The 8,633-nt window shown below is 34.6% G+C and overlaps 1 pseudogene; it reads right to left on the bottom strand.

Annotated features, from left to right (window-relative positions):
- Window positions 1-642: 642 nt before the first annotated feature.
- LOC149005648 (major allergen Pru ar 1-like) lies at window positions 643-1,239 on the bottom strand (annotated as a pseudogene).
- Between the last annotated feature and the right edge of the window lie 7,394 nt (window positions 1,240-8,633).

Genomic DNA, 8,633 nt, shown 5'->3' with positions numbered 1-8,633 from the left:
ATTATGGAATAATGACCAATTTACCCCCATTTTCTTGCTTTTTAGTGTCATTATTACTTGGTACTAAGTTTGAAGGAAATAAATGCATTCAATGAACTTTCAGCCCAAGGTTGGGAAGCTTAAGATGTGTTTAGTAACAGTCTCAGAATCTTGGAGATAAATTCTAACTTGCACAGGAGGTAGGTACTTTGTTCTATTGTTCTTATAATCTTTTACAAGGAACTAGTGAGAAAAATAAATGGATTTTGCAAAACATATCCCTGTTGGGAAACTCGACCAAATGGTCATGATAGTAAAGCTCTCTTGAGACCAATTCCCCCCCCCCCCCCCCTTGTTTTGCTCTAATTCCCCATGCCCTTTTGCAAAAACAAGATTTTTAGATTATGGGCCCAATTGGAAAATGATTTACGCAACAATTGCTATGAAATAACAGCATGTTACCAAATGCATACTAAAATTTTGACCAAATTTTCTACCCAAAAGACATAGGAGTTATCCAATACTTTACAGTACCTCCAAAGAAAATGCTCCTTTATTACAGCATAACCATTATTCCTTAACATTTAGTTCCACACCAAAAGGGACCAACATACACAAAGAATGACTTCTCGCTATTATTTCTAAGCAAACTGGAGGAGGCTCTTAAGCATAGACATTTGGGTTGTTGCAGAGATACTCTACCACCAACTTGAATGTCCCGTGGCCATTTCCTTACCCATCTCAATTTCTTCTTCACCCATTGTGAAGTCACCAATTGTGTAAAACTCCGAAGTAGTCTTAATAATTGATTCCCATCGGCAGAAGGCAGGAACTGAACAGTATCAACAACCTTTTCAATCTTTCTTCAATTATAGCTCCTTCAATCAGTGTAAACTTGCACTTGAAGTTCTGTTCGTCGACTTCTTCAATCTGACGCTTGATGAAGGGAAAAGGGCCATTTGCACAACAAAGAAAATTTGTCAGTTTGTACTCCATGAAATGTTGTTTTTATCAATCTAGTTGATTCAACATAGAAAGAAAGTTAAAGTTGAATTAAAAAAAGAAAAAAAGAAAAACCTTCAGCAAAGTTGATCTGTTTGACGGAACCAGCACCACCATCTCCTTGAATTTCAATGCTTTTAATCTTGTGATCAGAAGGACCTTGGGAAGTAAGTTGTGGGCATCAATGATTGTAGCCTTGAAAATCCTTGCAGGTGGGATTGGGCAATTGAACTCGTTGTTGACGGTGGTGACTCCCATTTTGATCAAGAATCTGAACTTCTTAGTCTGAACTGCTAGTCTTTGATAGATAGAAAACACAAAAAAGGAAGAGACCACAAAGTTTGAATTTGAATTTATGGTGGAACCAATAAGAAGGAGACGCTCCATCTTGTCATTTTGCTAAGCGTAATCTTCTTCTTCTTCTTTTTTTTTTTTTTTTTTTGGTACTAGTGCTTTTTTAATACTGGAATTGAAATGCCGTCCGCAAGGGTCGAACCCAAGACCTCTCCACTGAGAAGTATGGATCTTTACTACTTTGACATGAAAACTATAAAACTATTCAAATAAACATAAAAATTAGCAAATATCTTATTAAGAGAAAAAAAAAAAAAAAAACTTTGATGTTATTGAATCACATTAGAAATTTCTTTCATTCGGTGAATGTATACAATTTATTTTATGTCATATTCTCATCACCTTCCAAAATTATATTGTCAGATGTCAAATTTGGTATATTTTAGATTAACAAAGATGGCATATTTTAGTCATCAAAATTGACTAAGTCTAATACCTTAAAAATTAATATAAAATTGAATCATCAAGTACCTATCAAATCTCACAATCATGTCATGAAGTTAAGCTCGGAAATGTGAAGCTAAAGACTTAAAGAGGTGCAAATGGTTATAATTACCAAGATGCCCTTCTTAAGGTGAAGATGTAAATTTTCATGAAAACCTTATTAAAATGTAAACTAATTATCAAATGACCAAAGAACTCTAAAAGAGCCCCTTGGGAGAGTAGAGAGAGGTGTGGCGTTAATGGAGAGTAGCAGAGGGTGGTCTGAAGAGACGACGGAGAAATGGGGTTTGCAAAAAAAACACACTATTAGGGGGTAAAATTGGGGTATTTTAGTAATTTCTCATAAGGGAGGATAATTTCATACATTTACTTCAGTTGTGTAATTGATAAATTTATAGTGAGAGTTTTAATATAATTTACTGAATCCAAAATGGGTTGACTCCCAACCTCAACCTAACCCTAAACAACATATGGGGGAGGTCTTACCTTCATTCCGAACATCTCCAAACACCACTTGACTTCTACCAGGGATCCAACTTCCCAGCAAGGCAGGTTCTTCATCAAGAGAATCCTGATCCATGGGTTCCTTACTGAGTTCGTCAGAATTCATTTCTTTCATTGTATATATTATTGAGTTGTATAGATGGTGGCACAACGTCGGAAGTTGAAGATGATTCGTATGAAAGAGCCTTCTTATATGAAGCTGATGTGGCACAGACAGTGGTTCATGAACTTGCAGAGCATGGAGCCTCCTGAAGATGCTTGGTGTGCGCTTATTGTATGCATTTTAAATTCTATTTCTTCACTGCATTGAGGACAATGCTCATTTTAAAGTTGGGGGTGGATGGTTAAGATTACTCTATTTGGGATTAGACTCACTATAATGAAATTTTCAAGAAATTTTTTAAAAACCAGAATTTTTTTGTTCAAAAGTAGAATTTTTTAGATCTTTTCAAAAGTTTTTTTTGATTGAAACTTACACGTCTAGTTAGTAGAGTAAAATAGAAAGAAGTGATGACATATGAATCCTCTAGTCTTATTTAGTATTTCATGTTTTAGCTGTATTCCTCTACAACTCTTTGAATAGTATGAACTTTGCTAAACACCATATGAGTATGTGGACCATTTTAACATTTACTATGTGACCCATCCTTTGAGCACAAAACATTGCTATTGAGCCATTGTACTAAGGGACATCCGAATGAGACGTGCAATTCTTCTTGTTAAGTCAACATATTACAAGCCACCAAGATTTCCTCTTGAGGTGAAATTCATAAGAGTACCACGTATTAAGGGATATGATAGATGTCATTCTTCTTTTGCTTAAAATTTTGAAAAAACAATATATTCTCTTCTATTTAATTTCACGCTTACCATATTTCAGTTCATCTATTAATTTCACGGAGACATACATGGTGTATTTGCTAGTATCTCATTGGCGACTCTTCCAAATCATGTGATCTCTTGAATAGACTGAAGGTGATATGGATTGGTAAAAACATGGTGAGGGTTAAAAGCATTGTAATTAGATCTTTCTTGCAATTGTGGATCCCCATAGTTAATGTCACTAAGTGAGCCTTTTAGATTCTCACTGGGTTAATATTGCACAACTGGAGCTTAGGAACAAAGGCCACTTGCAAGGATTGGATAGATAGTTATTTGAGAGCGTTATAAGTGTAGGATATCTTTTGGGGGAATTCTTGGGAGAAGGGTTAAAGAATGGTCCTTCAATTTTATTATCTCCATATATGTATTTCATTCATCTACCCCCTTTCTACAATACTTCCACCTTCACTTGACTTCAAACAAGTGGTTGTTCTTCATTAGTAGAGAGAGGGGTGATTGGTTGGACATATGAGAATTGACCTTGGACTAAGAAGTTGTAGGTTGAATTTGAGATCTCAAACATACATACACTTGATTGGTTAAGGTCTACACACACATGTCAAAGTGTTGATTTTGTGATCTACAAACTAGTCTCTTATTTAGCCTATTTCATATCCTTCTTAAATTATGGTTGAACTTGACTAAGATGGAACATTGAATTAATGAGGGTTTGTCAGATCTTGATGTTTGCTTGAGGACTAGCAAACTCATAAATTCCTACGCATATGTCGTTTAAGTTGAAAATTCCTATACTAGATTCAGTTTGATGATGAATATGCTCAAAAGGTGAGTATTTTTCATTGTCTGTTTGACATGATATGGTAAAAGCCTTACCTCTTAAAGGTAATTGAGGAAAACCAAAAGCCCTGCCTTCCCCTTCTCCTGTTGGTTAGGGCAACAGTTCCTCATGCAGTAGCCCCAGGGTCCCTATCATGGTTAAACTTATTCTAATTAAGTTCTGTTCTATTGTGGTGATTGGGTTAGATTGAGCAACACGTAATGGGATCAGGTTAGTGAATTAAACCTGATTCACCCTTGATCCTTCACTTATTCTATTCACAAAGAACAGAATTTGATCGACGGGGGTGAAGCATGTATACCTATAAAAAGCACTTCAATGCTTAATTGACACCCAATTTTGGGCTTTGCAGTATGACCTGAAGCTTGTTTTCGTGAAGAACTCCCATGAATTTGTGTATTTACCTATAAAAAGCACTTCAATGCCTAATTAACCTTTTCTGTTGTTGCATTTGCTTGTTCTGTATTTACGATCAACATCACAAGATAAAAGTGAGGTCAAACTGGATCCTTTTGATCATAGATCCCTGTGAATGCAGTGTAAACATTCGTTTCCTTTGTAGATGCCACTCTCTATGATTTGTAAATATTAGATCCCAAAATAGAAACAGCATTTAATTTGATGTCTCAAGCTGTATTAGCTCCTTTTTTTCTTTTCTTACAAGCTTTGACTTAATGAAATTTAAATTTCTCCTACCAATCTCAGCGAGGTAAACCAGATGGCAACTGCAAGAGCAACAACAATGGAGGAAACAGAGGTCAGATGCTCATTGCAAAAGAAGATATCATGTACATCAGTAGTGAGGTATGATGCTAAGTTTGGTCCCAGGATGTACTACATCTACTTTTTGCACCTTCTACCACTCTCAAAAATATTTTGACTTCTTGATTCAAAAATGATAATCCATATGAGAACTTTGTAATAACGAATGGCTTTCTACAGATATTATTCCAGAGATAATAAGCTTCCTTTCCCATCAGAAAATAAAAGTTATGATGGAAGACAATTGTGTTTAAGCAAAACAACGGCTTAAAGAAAACAAAATCTTAGAAATTAACTGGCACCGCCGCCTCCACAGCCACCACCGCCGCCACCACCGCCATCACCACCGCCACAGCCGCCACCACCACCTCCACAACAACATCCACCACTATTGCCGGCACAAGCACCTGCAATCTCCGCAACACCCTCAACGTCCTTGTCATGACGGTGCTTACGACGCTTCTTGTGTTTATCTGGCTTGTGTCCACATGAAAATAGCACCATAGAAATCATCAAAAGGGAAAGAAAAACTATGCCAAGCAAGAAGAAGCCACCACCACCAGAAAAATCATCTTTAAAACCTTCAATAACCCTAACCATTTCTCCCTCTTTTTCTAAACAACACAAAAATCAATATACATTTGATATAACCTTGCTTGTTTTATATAGGCATCCTTTTGAAAAGGAAGTCTAAGCTAACTTGAGACACAAGTTACTAATCAAAACTTTGGGTAAACTTATTTTTTTTCTTGAAATTAATTGACAGAATCCCATTTGGGTATTTAGTTATGAATAATTTATTCCAAGAAGAGAGAGCTCTCTTTCGTGATGTAAACTTGAAATTGGATGGTTGTTATCTACGCATAAAGCCAATCCTATCAACACCTTCTAATTTCATTAATTGACCACACTTAAATAATGAGGGGTGACCATTAGTAACCAATAATAAATCTTGAACTTTAGGTCTTCCAATTTGAGTAATGGTTATGAGGAAAAACAAATGGAAAAGACAGCAACCCAAAACAAAGTGACATTATGATAATGATTTTTTAATAAATCTCTTGCCAGTTGACTTTGTACTTATTTCACTAGTTGCTAATTGACTTTGTACTTATTTGACTAGTTGACTTTGTCTTTATTTGACTGGTTGCTAATTGATTTTGTCATTGTTTGACTAGTCCTTCTAATTGATTCACATCTATAAAGTAGTATTTTAAAAAAAAAAATTACTTATGGATAGGAGTCTAGCTAATATTTGGATTTTGACAAAAAAAAGAACAAAAAAAAATTAATACTTTGAGTTGTTTTGAAATGACATTAAAATGAAGGATAACTAATAGGGGTTAAGTCTCTCCCTCATTCTCTTGTTTTGAATGCCTTAAGGAACATAGTTATTGTTGTCTCATGGGATCTTGGTTAATCTCGTTTGCTGACTATTCAATTGTAAACTCCCCACTTCTCTTGTACTTTCTTCTTCATTTTTGAGGTGTTTGGTTAATGATTATTTCATTCATCCAAGAAAAAAAAAAATATTAGGAATAACTCAAGAAATGAGTTAATATTCTTGTTAAGATAAATATTGTTAAGACAACAACTAAATGGTGACTCATCATTATCATCGAATTTGCTTCAGTCAATGTGCAACTGTCAAGTGAAATTTCGAACCGACAGATCTGAAATCTCAATTGAGATCTCAATCTCGACTGAGATTTCGATCTAGCCAAAACTGTTTCACTTAACTGTCCAACACATTTAATGTGCAGTACTAAAGCAAAGTCCCATTACCATCCATAGAACCAATCTACTAATTCATTACGCTAACAATAATGGTACAAATCAACCAATTTCATACATAAGAAAAATACATTTAACAAGCCATAGAAAATAAAATAAAATAAAATAAAATAAAAATAACTTAGTAGAAGAAGAACAAGAAAATAAATTAGTGTTGAGTTACAAAAGAGAATTCTCTCTGAAGATGAAGATATAAAAAGGGAACTTCTTCATATGTTGGGGTTTGGAGGATTATCCAACAATGTATCCAAGAGGCAGAGTTGAGGGATTGAAAGATTAACATGAAGATTAGCATTGCATGCATGTAGATTAGCATGAAGATTAGCATTTGTATATTCTTTAATCTTTCTTTAATTCCTTTCTTGTAAATTTCTTGTAAACATTCACGCACGCCTACAGTTTCGTGTGTGAAAGTAAAACCCCGTCCACATGGTCAGTTTTTTGTGTGACTGGTGGCGTGCGTGAATGTTTACAAGAAATTTACAAGAAGGGAATTAAAGAAAGGTTAAAGAATATACAAATGCTAATCTATATACATGCAATGTAAAAATGTATCGAGGGGCCTAGGAGATGGTAGAGGCACGACTGTAGGCATGCCATCTCAAATCCTTCCTCTATGAAATTAAGCTAAAAAAAGAGAAAACATACCATCTAATCCCGCATCTTTACCTTGCTTGGATTCCCTTTCAGGTTCCCGAAAAGATTAAAAGACTTAAGAAGGAGGAAATAAGACACTTACCATTAAAAAAACTTGCTTTATTAATTCAAAGAACTCTTCTCAAATGATCTCAAAAGGGCTTTGCTTGGTGGAGTCTCGTGCAAGCAATAGTGTATGTTTCTTGGTGATTGCTTCTTTGTAGTTTAAAGAACTTGGGGTTGATCTTGATTGGGTCACAAGGCAATGATTCGTGAGAATTTGATTTCTGTCGGTTCTTAGTCAAATAAATGATCTTTTCACTAAGAGGCGTTGAATATTCTTAACTCAAACAACATGTGAGTCTGTGACAATACTTGTGGTTCTGAATAATGTCAGAGTTGAAACATTGGTTCAGTGGATGTTAATTGGACTAGATGAGTAATGGCCAAGGCTGATCATTGATTTTAATCGTTTCAAAACCGAAACATTGTTGTTTCAATCAATTGAATAATTGATGTAAGATTTTTTTGATAATGAACATAATCTTAGGTCAAAGCCCATCGTTTGATAAATAGTGATTTAGAATTAAGGAACATAATAAGATATAGTAGACTTAACATATTACTTCTGGACTAAAACGATACTCATTTTATAAATGTTACGGGTAAATATGTCTGCTACAATCAATATCAAATCTGATATCACATAGATTTATGTTCACAATAACCATTTAAATACCATGAAAGAAACGTGTCGTTGACTAGATAATTTGTAGGTTTACAAATTCAATTGTATTGCCTCATGAATCATGACCAATTCATTTGGCCTCTTTGGTTAAAATGTTCCATCTTTTTTTTTGGCTAAATTTAACTTCTTCTTTTTTTACATTTTTTTTATCAGGTTCATCCGGGCCAGCTTGCGCGCACCACGATTACATCCTCAAATTAATGCCGCCGAATGGGTGCAAACCCAAGACCTCCCCGTGGGAGGTAGAGTCTTTAACCGCTTTACTAACCCATCATTGGCAGTTAAAATGCTCCATCTGATTGGTTTAAAACTTTTCTTCATCTTTCATTTATATTCATTTATATTTTTGACGGATTTGCTTTTAATACAATGGTTACAATCTCTTATGCAGAGACAGTAAGATCAAGGAGATTGTCTCTTGACGTATCTTTCCTTCCACTTCTCATCCCTAAGACCCAGTCTTTGTGACAAATTTAATGATGACTAAAAAAGATTTTCACTGTCACTTATTTGAGAAAAAATTATATTACTCACAACCATTATAATAAAAAAATATATAAAAAAATAGTTAACAACTATAGATAAATTCATTATAGAATGTATAATAAGCTTCACTTTGTCCATGTGTAAATAATTTTTATAGTATAATTTATAATAAAATCTACCTGTATGTCCTCTTAGCAAGTCCTAAATTATTATTGGGTCCCTTTCGTGTCAAAAATTATGTCA

The sequence above is a fragment of the Hakea prostrata genome, chromosome 9, assembly GCF_041222555.1.
Source record: "Hakea prostrata isolate BN-2017 chromosome 9, UWA_Hpros_2, whole genome shotgun sequence".
Lineage (NCBI taxonomy): Eukaryota > Viridiplantae > Streptophyta > Magnoliopsida > Proteales > Proteaceae > Hakea > Hakea prostrata.
This window is presented reverse-complemented; position numbering and strand designations above follow the sequence as displayed.